Source organism: Ranitomeya imitator, chromosome 5 (genome assembly GCF_032444005.1).
Source record: "Ranitomeya imitator isolate aRanImi1 chromosome 5, aRanImi1.pri, whole genome shotgun sequence".
NCBI classification, from domain to species: domain Eukaryota; kingdom Metazoa; phylum Chordata; class Amphibia; order Anura; family Dendrobatidae; genus Ranitomeya; species Ranitomeya imitator.
The window spans coordinates 6,702,549-6,725,586 of record NC_091286.1 but is presented as its reverse complement, the minus strand read 5'-3'; the positions used below and the strand labels follow the sequence as shown (position 1 = coordinate 6,725,586).

Here is a 23,038-nt window from a genome sequence, read left to right as displayed (position 1 = left end):
GTAATATTTTCTGGCACGTGACATTTTTTGATCGCTTTTTATTCTGATTTTTGTGAGGCAGAATGACCAAAAACCAGCTATTCATGAATTTCTTTTGGGGGAGGCGTTTATACCGTTCCACGTTTGGTAAAATTGATGAAGCAGTTTTATTCTTCGGGTCAGTACGATTACAGCGATACCTCATTTATATCATCTTTCCACCTCCTGTCGCCTCCAGCTCAAAAATATCTCCAGAATCCGTCCTTTCCTCAACCCTCAATCTACTAAAATGCTTGTGCACGCCCTCATGATCTCCCGCCTTGACTACTGCAACATCCTTTTTTGCGGCCTCCCTGCTAACACCCTTGCACCTCTCCAGTCCATCCTTAACTCTGCTGCCCGACTAATTAATCTCTCTCCTCGCTACTCCTCCGCTTCCCCCCTCTGCAAATCTCTTCACTGGCTCCCACTCCCTCAGCGTATCCAGTTCACATTACTAATACTGACCTACAAAGCCATCCACAACCTGTCTCCTCCATATATCTCTGAACTAATCTCCCAATATCTTCCCTCACGTGATCTCCGGTCCTCCCAAGACCTCCTTCTCTCCTCCACACTTATTCGCTCCTCATCCATTCGCCTCCAAGACTTCTCCCGAATATCCCCCATCCTCTGGAATTCTTTGCCCCAACACGTCCGACTATCAACCACATTCGGATCCTTCAGACGGAACCTGAAAACCCATCTCTTCAGGAAAGCCTATAGCCTGCACTGAGCCCGCTGCCTCCTCACCACCACCGGAGCTACCGCCTCACCAACACCGGAGCCACCGCCTCACCGACACCGGAGCCACCGCCTCACCAACACCGGAGCTACCGCCTCACCGACACCGGAGCCACCGCCTCACCGACACCGGAGCCACCGCCTCACCGACACCGGAGCCACCGCCTCACCAACACCGGAGCTACCGGCTCACCAACACCGGAGCCACCGCCTCACCGACACCGGAGCCACCGCCTCACCAACACCGGAGCTACCGCCTCACCGACACCGGAGCTACCGCCTCACCGACACCGGAGCCACCGCCTCACTGACACCGGAGCTACCGCCTCACCGACACCGGAGCTACCGCCTCACCAACACCGGAGCTACCGCCTCACCAACACCGGAGCTACCGCCTCACCAACACCGGAGCTGCCGCCTCACCAACACCGGAGCTACCGCCTCACCAACACCGGAGCTCCTGCAACCCTCAACATACCGTCTCCTTCCCCACCATCCTGTAGAATGTAAGCCCGCGGGGGAAGGGTCCTCACCCCTCTGTATCAGTCTGTCATTGTTATCTTACTGTAAGTGATATCTGTAATTTGTATGTAACCTCTTCTCATGTACAGACCATGGAATCAATGGTGCTAGAGAAATAAGTAATAATAATAATACTGAGCGTTGGACTTGTTATATTGTAGCTACATGATATTTAGTGGAATGTTCCATGTCACTGACAGAGGGGTATTGTACGGCCCCACAGACACATTCATTGTAGGGGTTTTACGTTCCATGGCGGCTGCGATTTGATTCTGAGATCGATGTCATTATTTTTCAGTACTATGCAAATTGTCTCTTCAGAGAGGAAGAGGACTAGAACTCTAGTGCCACCTATTGGAAGTAGCCATCCTAATGGAGCACACCCAGACGCAGGGCCGCGGGTTACTCGGTACCAGTCCTCTGCTGGCTCAGTTCTGGGGTTGTCACGGTGGCTGGACCCGGTCCGTGACCCTGCTAAGGGGCATCCAAGGAAAGGTGATACGAGTCTGTCAAGGGTTTGTGACGCCACCTGTTGTATTCGGTCAGGGTGACCAACGCTTCTTGGGGTCCGCTGGGGTGATGTGATGCAGCTGGATGGTATACCTTCCCACAGGTGAAGTATATCCCCAGGGCTTCCCAGTAAGGTGGATGGTGATGGTGTGAGGTGCAGTCAATAACGAGGACACAGGGTTGCAGTCTCTTTACCTCTTTACTGGTGACTTCAGGATCCTCAATCCAGAGCACTGTTAACAGGGCTGTCTGAGACCGGCCGGTCCGATGGGCACTTCCAGAGTTCCCTTTGCAGGTGCAAATCGTTGCCTACCACTAGCGCCTGTGTGTTGTAGTGCTTCCCTGCTGAGCATTCGGGATAGTCCTCACAACTTCTGTTCTCGTTCTTTCTCGTTCTTTCTCGTTCTTTCTATTCTCCGTCCCCCAGGTTTGTTATGGCTAGGACGCACCCGTTTGACGGGAAGGCTCGGAGCTCTTCCGGGACCCTAGAGATGCCCCTCTCCACGCGTTGCCCCCTATGTTTGCTTAGGTGATGTAAGGTAGACAGCCAACCTATAATTAACTGTCCTGCGGTATTTGAAGTAAGGCCTAGAGTCAGTTACTTCCTCGGTGTTCCGGCCACCGGCTACGCGCCTCAGTAGGATGTTGCCGTTCTCGGGGCACGACTCCTACTGGTTCTCCTTTGTGCTTTGATCTCGTTTCTCACTGTCCACAATATCCTTCGCTTCGTGTCCTTTCTTTGGATGCCGCCGCAAGGTAGTGCAGGCGCGGCTCCGTAACGTTCTGTTCTTGTCGCTAGGTACCTGCCAGGTTCCCACGCCTGACAGGGACCCCCCTGAATCTTCCCCCCACAACACCCCCTGCCACGGGATGTTGCCTGAACAAAACCCAGTCAGCTTCTGACTAACTTCCTATCCAACCCCTAGTTTTACCAGTGTGAGGAGTGGCCTAATAAATAAAACCTTTTGCTCCCCCTAGTGGCCGGAGTGTGAAGTGTAATGTGTGCTGGTGATACCTGGTCAGGAGAACTCCTTTAGTGTCATAAGACGTACCATCACTCCCCTTAGTGGCAGAGCGATACTACTGCAATGACCAGGTCTCTGGGGCGCTGCACTAACAGTCAATGTCAACCCTTTAAAGGGAATCTGTCACCGCCAAAATCGAGGGTGAGGTAAGTCCACCGCCATCAGGGGCTTATCTCCAGCATTCTGTAATGCATTCTGTAATGCTGTAGATAAGCCCCCGATATAACCTGAAAGATGAGAAAAAGAGGTTAGATTATATTCACCCAGGGGCGGTCCCGCTGCGGTCCGGTCCGATGGGCATCGCGGTCCGGTCCAGCGCCACCCATCTTCATCAGATCACGTCCTCTTCTTGTCTTCACTCTGCGGCTCCGGCGTACTTTGTCTGTCCTGTTGAGGGAGAGCAAAGTACTGCAGTGCGCAGGCGCTGGACCTCTCTTGACGTTTCCGGCGCTTGCGCACTGCAGTACTTTGCTCTCTCTCAACAGGACAAAGTACGCCGGAGCCGCAGCGTGAAGAGCAGAAGAGGACGTGATCATAAGAAGAGAGGAGGCCCCGGACCGGACCGCAGCGGGACCGCCCCTGAATGAGTATAGTCTAACCTCTTTTTCTCATCTTTCAGGGTACATCTGGGGCTTATCTACAGCATTACAGAATGCATTACAGAATGCTGGAGATAAGCCCCTGATGCAGGTGGGCTTACCTCACCCTCGATTTTGGGGTGACAGGTTCCCTTTAATGAGCCTTGCCTCTCACCCAGCCAAACCAGAATCTCCACTTTGCACTGACGAGGGGCAGTACTCCGGAACACAGTGTCTGCAAATTGAGATTCTGGTTTGGCTTTTATCCTAAGTCATGTGACAAGGCTCGTTAAAGGGTCGACATTGACTGTTAGGATTGCTACTTCCTATATGTGGCACTAGAGTTCTAGTCCTCCTCTCTTAAGAGACCATTTGCATATTTCCCAGAGGAGCATTGTGGCTTTAAGTGTCCTCATCTCGACATGCTTAACATGTCACTCTCCACAAGGAGAAACAATACTACTTGGATCCCCTTCTTCAGTACGAGATATTGAATGGTTGGGGTCATCGTGGTGTGGAGCCCCCAGGACTATAAAGACCCTCCAGGACTCACCACTGACTCCCCAGAAATATTTACAAGATCTCAAGGGGCAAGATACAAAACCAAGAAGGTGAACATGCAGCAGAAGAACCAAAGTCAAGAAGGTGGTGTCACCGAACTCATTGAAGAATCCAACAGGACAGAGTGTGGACGGACAGGTTTCCAGAGGTCACAAGGCTGGGCATCAGCAGATCGTATTCTTGGTGATGGTCTTCTGTCCCGTGACCTCTGCACCTGTGGATGGGATGTTATGGATGATGATGATGTCACTGGTGATCCTCCAGATCCATCCCCGGCATTGTGTAATGTGAGCGCCGACGTCCCCGGCAGTGATGTCTCACCTGTCACTTCCTCACACCTGTAATACACCAGTGTTTGTCCTGAGGTGACTCACAGTGGACAAGGCATGTGGAGCGCCATGACTCACAGAGGTGTGCATTCCTGGTCACACTTCCTGGGCCATACCATTCAGGCTCTCCCCCTCTTTGTGCAGTTATCTAGAGATGTTCTGTGACTGGTCAGTACAAACATGATGACTGGTGAGCGAGGTCTACACAGAGGTCGAGCTCCAAATACTGAACCTGGGACTAACGCTGACCCCATCCAAGACACGTAGCCGCCCCAGTGTCAACAACACTAGGAATCATTGCACCCCAGCATGTTGTATGAGGCCCTGGGCACAAGGGCCCCGCTGCAAACATCTCCATCATTGTGAGGTCTTTCCATGGGAGGCTGCATCCTCAGTGGACATTATAAATTGCCGCCATGTTAGGACCCGGAGAGGGAAGAAAATATCAGCACTCCTAAATATCGGACATCAGGACTCTCGTCCACACTAGAATAGGGGCAAGGTGCACAGCTATATAAATGTGACATAAGTAAGGAGGGTGCAAAGAGCAGTAATAAACAGAACCAGAGAAAATATATATAGAAAAAGCATCACTGCATAATATGCACACCATCCAAATAATAACAAATATACAAAGAAAAAATATATAATTTATTAATGCACTTAAAACACACCAAACAATAAATAAAACATACTTAAAAACCGACACAAAACATAACAGGTTGAATCATATACAAAATAAGGCAACCACCAAATCCTAACCTAACTGGCTCATATGATGGTATCCCATGCGGCCATAACAGGGTAGAAGCCACTAATAAGGGTCCAACAGGGGAAAGTAAGTGTATTCCCACAAATGCATGGCCTAGGCTAGATAGGAAACCAAAGTCCTAGAATAAACAGGACAAAGGAAAGGCAATCAGCCATATAAGCAGCACCAATAAAGACTCATAATGAGATCCCAAAGTGCATACAACCTGGTGTAAACCGATATCCCACGCGTATCGCCCGGCAAACCGGGCTTCCTCAGGAAGTGTGTGGAAAAGCGCAAATGTAGGGCTTATATACATACGACATAAATGACAAACAACACACCGGTGTGCAAGGCCCGGCCAACCGGAAGGAGCAGGAGAGTCGCGCGGTCATATGACATAGCAAGAGCTAATGAAACATAAGGCTGACACATCGCATACAGATGAAGCACCGCCTCCCATCAGGAGAACAAAAGAGCAGGCGCCTGCGCGGACACCCAATAGCAAGCCGCACAGACGCTGAGGCCGGCACCATGGGAACCAGCGGCACCCCAGGCTCCACCTCCCATAAGGAGAGTAGGAGAGCAAGCGCCTGCGCGGACATAAGATAACAAGCTGCACAGACGCTAAAGCCGGCACCATGGAGACCACACGGCACCCAAAACAGGGCCAGCCGGGCGTGTCCACGGAGCCGGTGTGCCAGCAAAACTCCGCCCCCAATCGGGACCCGGAGGAAAGAAGCACCCATGTAAAAAAAATAGAGAAACATGGATAGGGCGGTGACAAAAAACAATAACACCGCAAGAATAGCCTAGCCCCCAAGGTGGATATATCCAAACAATAGCCCATGTGAAAGATCCCCAATAAATGGCTAAATCTAAAAATAGATAAGCCACCAACAGACACATGGGCAGATTGCCTGATAGTACCCAGATGGCAACCATAAGCCAAGATCTAATATAGCATATATAAGATGTAAACCAAAGGGCAAGGGAGAGCACGCATAACCCCAATAGACCCCAGGGCAAGGGGGAGAGGGGATTTTTTAGACCATATACCATGTACATCCAATCATACATCAAGCACTCTCCGGAGAGTTCACCACAAGCAGCCACATATATAAAGCACACAATATAAATATATTGAGCATAAGTCCAGAATGATTCAAACCAACTTTATTATATCTTACAACATCCCATAATATAAAGGTCTACATGTTAGTATAAAATGCTATTACAATTTCCATGAATGAGTAAGGCATGTACAGTAGGGCATAATAACCCAAGGCACAAAAGGGGGAAGGGGGGGGGAAGGGGGAGAGGTGGAGCGGGCTCAGAGCATATAAATATAATATAAAGAAAAAAATAATAAAAATAAAAATAATAATAACCCAGCATGGAATAGAAAGCCATTAACCTGCCTAATGAGCCAGTACTAAAGGCTAACAATATCCCAGAGCCAAAGTGGCTTATCCACCTACCTAATGAGGCAGTCCTAAAAACCTATATAATAATAGGACCCAAACATCCAAGTATCTGTAATAACCTGTAAAAGAGGCCATAATAAGCCCTGATTGGCAGCCCTGGTTGGCAGATCTAGTTGGGGGACCTGGTTGGCAGCCCTGGTTGAAGGACCTGGTTGGCAGCCCTTTTTGGCAGACCTGGTTGGGGGACCAGGTTGGCGGACCTGGTTGGGGGACCTGGTTGGTGGCCCTGGTTCCCGGCCCTGGTTGGCGGCCCTGGTTGGTGGCTCTGATTGGCAGACCTAGTTGGGGGACCTGGTTGGCGGCCGTGGTTGGTGGCCCTGGTTAGCAGCCCTGATTGGTGGCTGTGGTTAGCTGCCCTGGTTTGCAGCTGGAGGTCACGGGAAGGACAGGTTTCCTGGTGTTTTGCTCATCTTCTATCTTTCTTTCCAGAGATCTTGGCCGCTGCTTACAGTCACTTGAAACATTCATCAACTTGGCAAAAACTGCATCTTGTCCCCAAGAGCCAAGGATTTCCAGGGACCAAAAATCTGCACAAGTCCGAACTCCTCCGCACCCCAAACATAACCCGCCATCATCCAACTGCAGATACTGTAACACTGAAATAACAGCAAAACTAGGAAGAGGAAACCGGACCACAGGCTGTGCTGGTGATCAGTGATGTATACAGTCCTGGTGATCAGTGGTGTATACAGTCCTGGGGATCAGTGATGTATACAGTCCTGGTGATCAGTGTTGTATACAGTCCTGGGGATCAGTGATGTATACAGTCCTGGTGATCAGTGGTGTATACAGTCCTGGTGATTAGTGGTGTATACAGTCCTGGTCGTCAATGGTGTATACAGTTCTGGGGATCAGTGGTGTATACAGTCCTGGTGATCAGTGTTGTATACAGTCCTGGGGATCAGTGATGTATACAGTCCTGGTGATCAGTGGTGTATACAGTCCTGGGGATCAGTGATGTATACAGTCCTGGTGATCAGTGTTGTATACAGTCCTGGGGATCAGTGATGTATACAGTCCTGGTGATCAGTGGTGTATACAGTCCTGGTGATTAGTGGTGTATACAGTCCTGGTCGTCAATGGTGTATACAGTTCTGGGGATCAGTGGTGTATACAGTCCTGGTGATCAGTGTTGTATACAGTCCTGGGGATCAGTGATGTATACAGTCCTGGTGATCAGTGGTGTATACAGTCCTGGTGATTAGTGGTGTATACAGTCCTGGTGTGCAGTGGTATATACAGTCCTGGGGATCAGTGGAGGATACAGTCCTAGGGATAAGTGGTGTATACAGTCCTGGTGGTCAGTGTTGTATACAGTCCTGGGGATCAGTGATGTATACAGTCCTGGTGATCAGTGGTGTATACAGTCCTGGTGATTAGTGGTGTATACAGTCCTGGTCGTCAATGGTGTATACAGTTCTGGTGATCAGTGGTGTATACAGTCCTGGTGATTAGTGGTGTATACAGTCCTGGTGTGCAGTGGTGTATACAGTTCTGGTGATCAGTGGTGTATACAGTCCTGGTGATCAGTGGTATATACAGTCCTGGTGTGCAGTGGTATATACAGTGTAACGGAGAAACGGGGTCAGTGGGTGCTCTCGTTCGCTGGCCCGGCTGTCTTTAGCAAGACTGCATGGACCACAGCTCATACCACTGAACGCCCGCTCTATCTCCCAGTGGGCAATACACTACACAAACAACACAGGGTTAAGGTAAAACAGGGCGGCAATACTTTATTGAACCACAGCACACAATAGCAAACAGAACAATCCCAACATGGCTGCAATTGCTTGATTACATGGGCGCATATAAAAGATCACTGCGTCTCCACGTATTTCCAGTATGACATGATGTCAGAGCTCCCAGGGTCGCTACTCCATCTGTGGATGCATGCACAGAGAAGAGGTAACAACAAGCATAGGGAGATGACCAAGAACTGTGCATAGAGTCCATACAAGGTCCAAAGCCAGTTGACACGAGAGTCACTACCTGGCTTATCTGACCATCTCCATGGAACCAGGTGACCAGCGGGTCCCAAACCTGGCTTTCTCCAAACATATCCATGGTTCAGAGATGGTCACTGGATCAGATCTGTGTCCTCCCAACCGGCCAAAAACCCCTGGTTAGGAACAGCCCATTCTTCAATAAAACTTCCCCACATTCAGTGACAAGGCAAGCTAAACACAGAGTGAAGGGGGGTCAACGCCCACCCTATACGTGCTGGCAGAGAAACTAAACTTATATGATATTTCATACAATATCGTGACACCTCCCCCTTCTGGTGTGCGCTACAGAGGCAGAACCCCTTGGTATGCCTCCATGCGCACCTTAGTAGGTTCACCCTGGTGGGACAGTCCATCTGCATTTCCATCCTCCCTGCCCGTTTTGTGACAATGGTGAAGTCAAACCCCTGAAGGGCAAGGCTCCAGCGTAGCAACCTGCCGTTGGTTCCACACATGGCGTTTAGCCAGCGCAGAGGGTGGTGGTCGGTCACCACAGTGAAGGTGCGACCGTACTAGTTGGGTTGCAAGCGCTGCAGGGCCCAGACTATGGCCAGGCACTCCTTCTCGATGGTGGAGTAGGCCACTTCCCTCGGCAAAAGTTTCCGGCTCTTGGTCCTCCGAGTCAACTTGGCTGAGCACAGCACCAAGGCCAAACTCGCTGGCGTCGGTCTGCACCAAGAACGGTCAACTGCTGTCGACTGCTTTCAACACAGGGGCGTTGCACAGTGCTGTTTTCAATGCCTGGAAGGCCCCCTCACAGCCATCGGTCCAGTTGATGATGTGGGGTAGCTTCTTCCTGGTGAGGTCCGTCAAGGGTTTTGCCATGCTACTATAGTGCTGTACGAAGCGCCTATAGTACCCTGCAGTGCCCAGGAAGGATATCACCTGTTTCTTGGTCCTGGGGGTGGGCCAGTTCACGATCGCTCCCACTTTCTCAGGCTCTGGCTTTAGGGTGCCCCCGCCTACCTGGTGCCCCAGGAAGTGGACCTCACTCATGCCCATCTGGCACTTTCCCGGCTTGATAGTCAGTCCAGCTCGGTGAATTCACCTGAGCACCTCCTCGAGATGCTGCAGGTGTTCATCCCAGGAGGAACTGAAGATGGCAATGTCATCCAAGTACGCCGTGGCGTACTCCTCCAGTCCCTGAAGCAGGAGGTTGAGCATCTGCTGGAAAGTGGCAGGGGCATTCTTCATGCCGAAGGGCATGACTGTGGACTCGTACAGTCCAAAGGGTGTGATAAAGGTGGACTTCTCCTGCGCCTCGGGTCTCAGGGGAATCTGCCAGTAACCTCAACTCAGATCCATTATTGTCAGGTACTCTGCGCCAGCTAACCTCTCAAGCAGCTCCTCGATGTGCGGCATTGGGTGCGCGTCAGAGGTTATGATGGCGTTGAGCCCCCTGTAGTCCACGCAGAACCGGGTGGACCGGTCTTTCTTTGGCACGAGAACTACAGGTGAGGCCCACGCGCTCTTTAACCGTCGAATCACCCCCAGCTGTAACATCTCATCAATCTCCTGGTGCATAATCTGCTGCACCTGGTCAGAGATTCGATAGGGTGTTCGTCGTAGTGGGGCGTGTTTCCCGGTGTCCACCTCGTGGACTGCTAACTCAGTCCTCCCAGGTCGGTTGGAGAACATAACCCGGAAGGGTTCCAGTGTGGTTTGCAACTGCACCCGCTGGGGTTCAGTTAACAAGGCGCTTACCTCCACGTCCTCAATGGACCCACCGGCCTTGGCTTGGGCCAGCATGTCCAGGAGGGTGTCTTCCTCCCCATCCTCGGGTAAGCTGCGGACCGGTAGGACAAAAGGTTCACGTTCGTGATAAGCCTTCATCATGTTGACGTGAAAGGCCTTTCGCCTACCCCGAGCGTGGTCCAGCGTGACCACGTAGGTGACCGGGTTGAGCTGTTGGTGGACAACGTACGGGCCCTCCCAGGCTGCTTGAAGCTCATCCTTTGGTACGGGGACCAGCACCCACACCTTTTAACCCACGTGGTGGGTCCGCTCCCGGGCGTTCTGGTCGTACCAGTGCTTTTGGTCAGCCTGAGCCTGCGTCATGTTGTCATGCACCAACTGCGTCAAGGTCTGCATCTTGTCACGGAAGCGCATGACATACTCCACTATGGACACTTCAGAAGGGTTCGGCTCCTCTTCCCAGGATTCTCTTACCAACCCAAGGGGTCCCCGGACTCGCCTGCCGTACAGGAGCTCGAAGGGGGAGAACCCCGTCGAGGTCTGCGGAACCTCTCAGTAAGCGAATAGCAGGTGTGGGAGGTACCGCTCCCAGTCGCGCCCTTGGGTCTCAACCAGCATGCATAGCATCTGTTTGAGGGTACCATTGAAGCGTTTACACAAGCCATTGGTCTGTCATCACTCCGCTACAGAACATATCATAGTCATAACAAACCCAGCATTCATCTCGCATTAACATTGGCATTCTAATGAGATCAAATATGTCCTATTTGTGATGCATAATTACAGAGAAATCCCTACTTTTTACCTGATGGAGTTAAAAGCTCATGTTTAGAGTGGCTGACAGAACAGCCGAGGAATGTTAGCAATATGTATTTTTCCTTTTTCTAGCATAAATCGTTGGCCCAATATCTTACAATAATGGAACAAAGGACTTCTTGCATTTACAGAAGGGAACCAGACCGGTTTTGGCTGGCACAACTTTCCACTGCAGCTATGCCAGTCGTAAATACCTTTCTTCAATAAAACTCCCCCACATGCATTGACAAGGCAAGCTCTTGCCTGAGTGAAAGGGAAGGGGGGGGGGGGTTTAGCCCACAGCCTGGGCTAACAAGAGAAACTAAACTTATATGATATTTCATACAATATCGTGACAGGAACTGTGCAGTGCATATATACAGGACAGGAGGAGTGGTACTGTGCAGTGTATATATACAGGACAGGAGGAGTGGTGCTGTACAGTGTATATATACAGGACAGGAGGAGTGGTACTGTGCAGTGTATATATACAGGAGAAGTGGTACTGTGCAGTGTATTTATACAGGAGGAGTGGTACTGTGCAGTGTATATATACAGGAGGAGTGGTACTGTGCAGTGTATTTATACAGGAGGAGTGGTACTGTGCAGTGTATATATACAGGAGGAGTGGTACTGTGCAGTGTATATATATACAGGAGGAGTGGTACTGTGCAGTGTATATATACAGGACAGGAGGAGTGGTACTGTGCAGTGTACAGGTCCTTCTCAAAAAATTAGCATATAGTGTTAAATTTCATTATTTACCATAATGTAATGATTACAATTAAACTTTCATATATTATAGATTCATTATCCACCAACTGAAATTTGTCAGGTCTTTTATTGTTTTAATACTGATGATTTTGGCATACAACTCCTGATAACCCAAAAAACCTGTCTCAATAAATTAGCATATCAAGAAAAGGTTCTCTAAACGACCTATTACCCTAATCTTCTGAATCAACTAATTAACTCTAAACACATGCAAAAGATACCTGAGGCTTTTATAAACTCCCTGCCTGGTTCATTACTCAAAACCCCCATCATGGGTAAGACTAGCTACCTGACAGATGTCAAGAAGGCCATCATTGACACCCTCAAGCAAGAGGGTAAGACCCAGAAAGAAATTTCTCAACAAATAGGCTGTTCCCAGAGTGCTGTATCAAGGCACCTCAATGGTAAGTCTGTTGGAAGGAAACAATGTGGCAGAAAACGCTGTACAACGAGAAGAGGAGACCGGACCCTGAGGAAGATTGTGGAGAAGGACGGATTCCAGACCTTGGGGAACCTGAGGAAGCAGTGGACTGAGTCTGGTGTGGAAACATCCAGAGCCACCGTGCACAGGCGTGTGCAGGAAATGGGCTACAGGTGCCGCATTCCCCAGGTAAAGCCACTTTTGAACCATAAACAGCGGCAGAGGCGCCTGACCTGGGCTACAGAGAAGCAGCACTGGACTGTTGCTAAGTGGTCCCAAGTACTTTTTTCTGATGAAAGCAAATTTTGCATGTCATTCGGAAATCAAGGTGCCAGAGTCTGGAGGAAGACTGGGGAGAAGGAAATGCCAAAATGCCTGAAGTCCAGTGTCAAGTACCCACAGTCAGTGATGGTGTGGGGGGCCATGTCAGCTGCTGGTGTTGGTCCACTGTGTTTCATCAAGGGCAGGGTCAATGCAGCTAGCTATCAGGAGATTTTGGAGCACTTCATGCTTCCATCGGCTGAAATGCTTTATGGAGATGAAGATTTCATTTTTCAGCACGACCTGGCACCTGCTCACAGTGCCAAAACCACTGGTAAATGGTTTACTGACCATGGTATTACTGTGCTCAATTGGCCTGCCAACTCTCCTGACCTGAACCCCATAGAGAATCTGTGGGATATTGTGAAGAGAAAGTTGAGAGACGCAAGACCCAACACTCTGGATGAGCTTAAGGCCGCTATTGAAGCATCCTGGGCCTCCATAACCTCTCAGCAGTGTCACAGGCTGATTGCCTCCATGCCACGCCGCATTGAAGCAGTCATTTCTGCCAAAGGATTCCCGGCCAAGTATTGAGTGCATAACTGAACATTATTATTTGATGGTTTTTTTGTTTGTTATTAAAAAACACTTTTATTTGATTGGATGGGTGAAATATGCTAATTTTTTGAGAAGGACCTGTATATATACAGGAGGAGCGGTACTGTGCAGTATATATACAGGAGGAGTGGTGCTGTGCAGTGTATATATACAGGAGGAGTGGTACTGTGCAGAGTATATATACAGGAGGAGTGGTACTGTGCAGTGTATATATACAGGAGGAGTGGTACTGTGCAGTATATATATACAGGGGGAGTAGTACTGTGCAGTATATATACAGGAGGAGTGGTGCTGTGCAGTGTATATATACAGGAGGAGTGGTACTGTGCAGAGTATATATACAGGAGGAGTGGTACTGTGCAGTGTATATATACAGGAGGAGTGGTGCTGTGCAGTGTATATATACAGGAGGAGTGGTACTGTGCAGTGTATATATACAGGAGGAGTGGTACTGTGCAGAGTATATATACAGGAGGAGTGGTACTGTGCAGTGTATATATACAGGAGGAGTGGTACTGTGCAGTGTATATATACAGGAGGAGTGGTACTGTGCAGTGTATATATATACAGGAGGAGTGGTACTGTGCAGTTTATATATACAGGGGGAGTAGTACTGTGCAGTATATATACAGGAGGAGTGGTGCTGTGCAGTGTATATATACAGGAGGAGTGGTACTGTGCAGAGTATATATACAGGAGGAGTGGTACTGTGCAGTGTATATATACAGGAGGAGTGGTGCTGTGCAGTGTATATATACAGGAGGAGTGGTACTGTGCAGTGTATATATACAGGAGGAGTGGTACTGTGCAGAGTATATATACAGGAGGAGTGGTACTGTGCAGTGTATATATACAGGAGGAGTGGTACTGTGCAGTGTATATATACAGGAGGAGTGGTACTGTGCAGTGTATATATATACAGGAGGAGTGGTACTGTGCAGTTTATATATACAGGAGGAGTGGTACTGTGTAGTGTATATATACAGGAGGAGTGGTACTGGGCAGTGTATATATACAGGAGGAGTGGTACTGTGCAGTGTATATATACAGGAGGAGTGGTACTGTGCAGTGTATATATATACAGGAGGAGTGGTACTGTGCAGTTTATATATACAGGAGGAGTGGTACTGTGTAGTGTATATATACAGGAGGAGTGGTACTGTGCAGTGTATATATACAGGAGGAGTGGTACTGTGCAGTGTATATATACAGGAGGAGTGGTACTGTGCAGTGTATATATATACAGGAGGAGTGGTACTGTGCAGTTTATATATACAGGAGGAGTGGTACTGTGCAGTATATATATACAGGAGGAGTGGTACTGGGCAGTGTATATATACAGGAGGAGTGGTACTGTGCAGTGTATATATACAGGAGGAGTGGTACTGTGCAGTGTATATATACAGGAGGAGTGGTACTGTGCAGAGTATATATACAGGAGGAGTGGTACTGTGCAGTGTATATATACAGGAGGAGTGGTACTGTGCAGTTTATATATACAGGAGGAGTGGTACTGTGCAGTGTATATATACAGGAGGAGTGGTACTGTGCAGTGTATATATACAGGAGGAGCGGTACTGTGCAGTGTATATATACAGGAGGAGTGGTACTGTGCAGAGTATATATACAGGAGGAGTGGTACTGTGCAGTGTATATATACAGGAGGAGTGGTACTGTGCAGAGTATATATACAGGAGGAGTGGTACTGTGCAGTGTATATATACAGGAGGAGTGGTACTGTGCAGTTTATATATACAGGAGGAGTGGTACTGTGCAGTGTATATATACAGGAGGAGTGGTACTGTGCAGAGTATATATACAGGAGGAGTGGTACTGTGCAGTATATATATACAGGAGGAGTGGTACTGTGCAGTGTATATATACAGGAGGAGTGGTACTGTGCAGAGTATATATACAGGAGGAGTGGTACTGTGCAGTGTATATATACAGGAGGAGTGGTACTGTGCAGAGTATATATACAGGAGGAGTGGTACTGTGCAGTGTATATATACAGGAGGAGTGGTACTGTGCAGAGTATATATACAGGAGGAGTGGTACTGTGCAGTTTATATATACAGGAGGAGTGGTACTGTGCAGTGTATATATACAGGAGGAGTGGTGCTGTGCAGTGTATATATACAGGAGGAGTGGTACTGTGCAGTGTATATATACAGGAGGAGTGGTACTGTGCAGAGTATATATACAGGAGGAGTGGTACTGTGCAGTGTATATATACAGGAGGAGTGGTACTGTGCAGAGTATATATACAGGAGGAGTGGTACTGTGCAGTTTATATATACAGGAGGAGTGGTGCTGTGCAGTTTATATATACAGGAGGAGTGGTACTGTGCAGTTTATATATACAGGAGGAGTGGTACTGTGCAGTGTATATATACAGGAGGAGTGGTACTGTGCGGTGTATATATACAGGAGGAGTGGTACTGTGCAGTGTATATATACAGGAGGAGTGGTACTGTGCGGTGTATATATACAGGAGGAGTGGTACTGTGCAGTGTATATATACAGGAGGAGTGGTACTGTGCAGTGTATATATACAGGAGGAGTGGTACTGTGCAGTGTATATATACAGGAGGAGTGGTACTGTGCAGTTTATATATACAGGAGGAGTGGTACTGTGCAGTATATATATACAGGAGGAGTGGTACTGTGCAGTGTATATATACAGGAGGAGTGGTACTGTGCAGTGTATATATACAGGAGGAGTGGTACTGTGCAGTATATATATACAGGAGGAGTGGTACTGTGCAGTGTATATATACAGGAGGAGTGGTACTGTGCAGAGTATATATACAGGAGGAGTGGTACTGTGCAGTGTATATATACAGGAGGAGTGGTACTGTGCAGTGTATATATACAGGAGGAGTGGTACTGTGCAGTTTATATATACAGGAGGAGTGGTACTGTGCAGTGTATATATACAGGAGGAGTGGTACTGTGCGGTGTATATATACAGGAGGAGTGGTACTGTGCAGTGTATATATACAGGAGGAGTGGTACTGTGCGGTGTATATATACAGGAGGAGTGGTACTGTGCAGTGTGTATATACAGGAGGAGTGGTACTGTGCGGTGTATATATACAGGAGGAGTGGTACTGTGCAGTTTATATATACAGGAGGAGTGGTGCTGTGCAGTTTATATATACAGGAGGAGTGGTACTGTGCAGTTTATATATACAGGAGGAGTGGTACTGTGCAGTGTATATATACAGGAGGAGTGGTACTGTGCGGTGTATATATACAGGAGGAGTGGTACTGTGCAGTGTATATATACAGGAGGAGTGGTACTGTGCGGTGTATATATACAGGAGGAGTGGTACTGTGCAGTGTATATATACAGGAGGAGTGGTACTGTGCAGTGTATATATACAGGAGGAGTGGTACTGTGCAGTGTATATATACAGGAGGAGTGGTACTGTGCAGTTTATATATACAGGAGGAGTGGTACTGTGCAGTATATATATACAGGAGGAGTGGTACTGTGCAGTGTATATATACAGGAGGAGTGGTACTGTGCAGTGTATATATACAGGAGGAGTGGTACTGTGCAGTATATATATACAGGAGGAGTGGTACTGTGCAGTGTATATATACAGGAGGAGTGGTACTGTGCAGAGTATATATACAGGAGGAGTGGTACTGTGCAGTGTATATATACAGGAGGAGTGGTACTGTGCAGTGTATATATACAGGAGGAGTGGTACTGTGCAGTTTATATATACAGGAGGAGTGGTACTGTGCAGTGTATATATACAGGAGGAGTGGTACTGTGCGGTGTATATATACAGGAGGAGTGGTACTGTGCAGTGTATATATACAGGAGGAGTGGTACTGTGCGGTGTATATATACAGGAGGAGTGGTACTGTGCAGTGTGTATATACAGGAGGAGTGGTACTGTGCGGTGTATATATACAGGAGGAGTGGTACTGTGCAGTGTATATATACAGGAGGAGTGGTACTGTGCAGTTTATATATACAGGAGGAGTGGTACTGTGCAGTGTATATATACAGGAGGAGTGGTACTGTGCGGTGTATATATACAGGAGGAGTGGTACTGTGCAGTGTATATATACAGGAGGAGTGGTACTGTGCGGTGTATATATACAGGAGGAGTGGTACTGTGCAGTGTATATATACAGGAGGAGTGGTACTGTGCAGTGTATATATACAGGAGGAGTGGTACTGTGCAGTGTATATATACAGGAGGAGTGGTACTGTGCAGTTTATATATACAGGAGGAGTGGTACTGTGCAGTATATATATACAGGAGGAGTGGTACTGTGCAGTGTATATATACAGGAGGAGTGGTACTGTGCAGTGTATATATACAGGAGGAGTGGTACTGTGCAGTATATATATACAGGAGGAGTGGTACTGTGCAGTGTATATATACAGGAGGAGTGGTACTGTGCAGTGTATATATACAGGAGGAGTGGTACTGTGCAGTGTATATATACAGGAGGAGTGGTACTGTGCAGTGTATATATACAGGAGGAGTGGTACTGTGCAGAGTATATATACAGGAGGAGTGGTACTGTGCAGTGTATATATACAGGAGGAGTGGTACTGTGCAGTGTATATATACAGGAGGAGTGGTACTGTGCAGTGTATATATACAGGAGGAGTGGTACTGTGCAGTTTATATATACAGGAGGAGTGGTACTGTGCAGTGTATATATACAGGAGGAGTGGTACTGTGCAGTGTATATATACAGGAGGAGTGGTACTGTGCAGTGTATATATACAGGAGGAGTGGTACTGTGCAGTGTATATATACAGGAGGAGTGGTACTGTGCAGAGTATATATACAGGAGGAGTGGTACTGTGCAGTGTATATATACAGGAGGAGTGGTACTGTGCAGTGTATATATACAGGAGGAGTGGTACTGTGCAGTGTGTATATACAGGACAGGAGGAGTGGTACTGTGCAGTGTATATATACAGGAGGAGTGGTACTGTGCAGTGTATATATACAGGAGGAGTGGTACTGTGCAGTGTATATATACAGGAGGAGTGGTACTGTGCAGTGTATATATACAGGAGGAGTGGTACTGTGCAGTGTATATATACAGGAGGAGTGGTACTGTGCAGAGTATATATACAGGAGGAGTGGTACTGTGCAGTGTATATATACAGGAGGAGTGGTACTGTGCAGAGTTTATATACAGGAGGAGTGGTGCTGTGCAGTGTATATATACAGGAGGAGTGGTACTGTGCAGAGTATATATACAGGAGGAGTGGTACTGTGCAGTTTATATATACAGGAGGAGTGGTACTGTGCAGTGTATATATACAGGAGGAGTGGTACTGTGCAGAGTATATATACAGGAGGAGTGGTACTGTGCAGTGTATATATACAGGAGGAGTGGTACTGTGCAGAGTATATATACAGGAGGAGTGGTACTGTGCAGTGTATATATACAGGAGGAGTGGTACTGTGCAGAGTTTATATACAGGAGGAGTGGTGCTGTGCAGTTTATATATACAGGAGGAGTGGTACTGTGCAGTGTATATATACAGGAGGAGCGGTACTGTGCAGTGTATATATACAGGAGGAGTGGTACTGTGCAGTGTATATATACAGGAGGAGGGGTACTGTGCAGTGTATATATACAGGAGGAGTGGTACTGTGCAGTTTATATATACAGGAGGAGTGGTACTGTGCAGTATATATATACAGGAGGAGTGGTACTGTGCAGTGTATATATACAGGAGGAGGGGTACTGTGCAGTGTATATATACAGGAGGTTCTGTACTGTGCAGTGTATATATACAGGAGGAGTGGTACTGTGCAGTGTATATATACAGGAGGAGGGGTACTGTGCAGTGTATATATACAGGAGGAGTGGTACTGTGCAGTTTATATATACAGGAGGAGTGGTACTGTGCAGTGTATATATACAGGAGGAGTGGTACTGTGCAGTGTATATATACAGGACAGGAGGAGTGGTACTGTGCAGTGTATATATACAGGAGGAGTGGTACTGTGCAGTGTATATATACAGGAGGAGTGGTACTGTGCAGTGTATATATACAGGAGGAGTGGTACTGTGCAGTGTATATATACAGGAGGAGTGATACTGTGCAGTGTATATATACAGGAGGAGTGGTACTGTGCAGTGTATATATACAGGAGGAGTGGTACTGTGCAGTGTATATATACAGGAGGAGTGGTACTGTGCAGTTTATATATACAGGAGGAGTAGTACTGTGCAGTGTGTATATACAGGACAGGAGGAGTGGTACTGTGCAGTATATATATACAGGAGGAGTGGTACTGTGCAGTGTATATATACAGGAGGAGTGGTACTGTGCAGTATATATATACAGGAGGAGTGGTACTGTGCAGTGTATATATACAGGAGGAGTGGTACTGTGCAGTATATATACAGGAGGAGTGGTACTGTGCAGTATATATATACAGGAGGAGTGGTACTGTGCAGTATATATATACAGGAGGAGTGGTACTGTGCAGTATATATACAGGAGGAGTGGTACTGTGCAGTATATATATACAGGAGGAGTGGTTCTGTGCAGTATATATACAGGAGGAGTGGTACTGTGCAGTATATATATACAGGAGGAGTGGTACTGTGCAGAGTATATATACAGGAGGAGTGGTACTGTGCAGTGTATATATACAGGACAGGAGGAGTGGTACTGTGCAGTGTATATATACAGGAGGAGTGGTACTGTGCAGTGTATATATACAGGAGTAGTGGTACTGTGCAGTTTATATATACAGGAGGAGTGGTACTGTGCAGTGTGTATATACAGGACAGGAGGAGTGGTACTGTGCAGTATATATATACAGGAGGAGTGGTACTGTGCAGAGTATATATACAGGAGGAGTGGTACTGTGCAGAGTATATATACAGGAGGAGTGGTACTGTGCAGTATATATATACAGGAGGAGTGGTACTGTGCAGTATATATACAGGAGGAGTGGTACTGTGCAGTATATATATACAGGAGGAGTGGTACTGTGCAGAGTATATATACAGGAGGAGTGGTACTGTGCAGTGTATATATACAGGACAGGAGGAGTGGTACTGTGCAGTGTATATATACAGGAGGAGTGGTACTGTGCAGTGTATATATACAGGAGTAGTGGTACTGTGCAGTTTATATATACAGGAGGAGTGGTACTGTGCAGTGTGTATATACAGGACAGGAGGAGTGGTACTGTGCAGTATATATATACAGGAGGAGTGGTACTGTGCAGAGTATATATATACAGGAGGAGTGGTACTGTGCAGTGTATATATACAGGAGGAGTGGTACTGTGCAGTGTATATATACAGGAGGAGTGGTACTGTGCAGAGTATATATACAGGAGGAGTGGTACTGTGCAGAGTATATATACAGGAGGAGTGGTACTGTGCAGTGTATATATACAGGAGGAGTGGTACTGTGCAGAGTATATATACAGGAGGAGTGGTACTGTGCAGTGTATATATACAGGAGGAGTGGTACTGTGCAGTTTATATATACAGGAGGAGTGGTACTGTGCAGTGTATATATACAGGAGGAGTGGTACTGTGCAGAGTATATATACAGGAGGAGTGCTACTGTGCAGTATATATATACAGGAGGAGTGGTACTGTGCAGTGTATATATACAGGAGGAGTGGTACTGTGCAGAGTATATATACAGGAGGAGTGGTACTGTGCAGTGTATATATACAGGAGGAGTGGTACTGTGCAGAGTATATATACAGGAGGAGTGGTACTGTGCAGTGTATATATACAGGAGGAGTGGTACTGTGCAGAGTTTATATACAGGAGGAGTGGTACTGTGCAGTGTATATATACAGGAGGAGTGGTACTGTGCAGTGTATATATACAGGAGGAGTGGTACTGTGCAGTGTATATATACAGGAGGAGCGGTACTGTGCAGTGTATATATACAGGAGGAGTGGTACTGTGCAGAGTATATATACAGGAGGAGTGGTACTGTGCAGTGTATATATACAGGAGGAGGGGTACTGTGCAGTGTATATATACAGGAGGAGTGGTACTGTGCAGTTTATATATACAGGAGGAGTGGTACTGTGCAGTATATATATACAGGAGGAGTGGTACTGTGCAGTATATATACACAGGAGGAGTGGTGCTGTGCAGTGTATATATACAGGAGGAGTGGTACTGTGCAGTTTATATATACAGGAGGAGTGGTACTGTGCAGTATATATACACAGGAGGAGTGGTACTGTGCAGTATATATATACAGGAGGAGTGGTGCTGTGCAGTGTATATATACAGGAGGAGTGGTACTGTGCAGTGTATATATACAGGAGGAGCGGTACTGTGCAGAGTTTATATACAGGAGGAGTGGTACTGTGCAGTTTATATATACAGGAGGAGTGGTACTGTGCAGTATATATATACAGGAGGAGTGGTACTGTGCAGTTTATATATACAGGAGGAGTGGTGCTGTGCAGTTTATATATACAGGAGGAGCGGTACTGTGCAGTGTATATATACAGGAGGAGTGGTACTGTGCAGTTTATATATACAGGAGGAGTGGTACTGTGCAGTATATATATACAGGAGGAGTGGTACTGTGCAGTATATATATACAGGAGGAGTGGTACTGTGCAGTGTATATATACAGGAGGAGTGGTACTGTGCAGTTTATATATACAGGAGGAGTGGTACTGTGCAGTATATATATACAGGAGGAGTGGTACTGTGCAGTATATATATACAGGAGGAGTGGTACTGTGCAGTGTATATATACAGGAGGAGTGGTACTGTGCAGTGTATATATACAGGAGGAGTGGTACTGTGCAGTGTATATATACAGGACAGGAGGAGTGGTACTGTGCAGTGTATATATACAGGAGGAGTGGTACTGTGCAGGGTATATATACAGGAGGAGTGGTACTGTGCAGGGTATATATACAGGAGGAGTGGTACTGTGCAGAGTATATATACAGGAGGAGTGGTACTGTGCAGTGTATATATACAGGACAGGAGGAGTGGTACTGTGCAGTGTATATATACAGGAGGAGTGGTACTGTGCAGTGTATATATACAGGAGGAGTGGTACTGTGCAGTTTATATATACAGGAGGAGTGGTACTGTGCAGTGTATATATACAGGAGGAGTGGTACTGTGCAGTGTATATATACAGGAGGAGTGGTACTGTGCAGTGTATATATACAGGAGGAGTGGTACTGTGCAGTGTATATATACAGGAGGAGTGGTACTGTGCAGAGTATATATACAGGAGGAGTGGTACTGTGCAGTGTATATATACAGGAGGAGTGGTACTGTGCAGTTTATATATACAGGAGGAGTGGTACTGTGCAGTGTATATATACAGGAGGAGTGGTACTGTGCAGAGTATATATACAGGAGGAGTGGTACTGTGCAGTGTATATATACAGGAGGAGTGGTACTGTGCAGTGTATATATACAGGAGGAGTGGTACTGTGCAGTGTATATATACAGGAGGAGTGGTACTGTGCAGAGTTTATATACAGGAGGAGTGGTACTGTGCAGTGTATATATACAGGAGGAGTGGTACTGTGCAGAGTATATATACAGGAGGAGTGGTACTGTGCAGTGTATATATACAGGAGGAGTGGTACTGTGCAGAGTTTATATACAGGAGGAGTGGTACTGTGCAGTTTATATATACAGGAGGAGTGGTACTGTGCAGTGTATATATACAGGAGGAGCGGTACTGTGCAGTGTATATATACAGGAGGAGTGGTACTGTGCAGTGTATATATACAGGAGGAGTGGTACTGTGCAGTGTATATATACAGGAGGAGCGGTACTGTGCAGTGTATATATACAGGAGGAGTGGTACTGTGCAGAGTATATATACAGGAGGAGTGGTACTGTGCAGTGTATATATACAGGAGGAGGGGTACTGTGCAGTGTATATATACAGGAGGAGTGGTACTGTGCAGTT

The 23,038-nt window shown here is 47.2% G+C and overlaps 1 long non-coding RNA gene across 1 annotated transcript in view; it reads left to right on the top strand.

Annotated features, from left to right (window-relative positions):
* Nucleotides 1-3,334: 3,334 nt before the first annotated feature.
* The window catches only part of LOC138680501 (uncharacterized), a 70,466-nt gene continuing 50,762 nt past the window's right edge, over nt 3,335-23,038 (top strand). Inside the window, exon 1 of the long non-coding RNA XR_011321621.1 lies at nt 3,335-3,406. This is a non-coding gene — a long non-coding RNA (uncharacterized lncRNA). The remainder of the gene's footprint in view (nt 3,407-23,038) is intronic.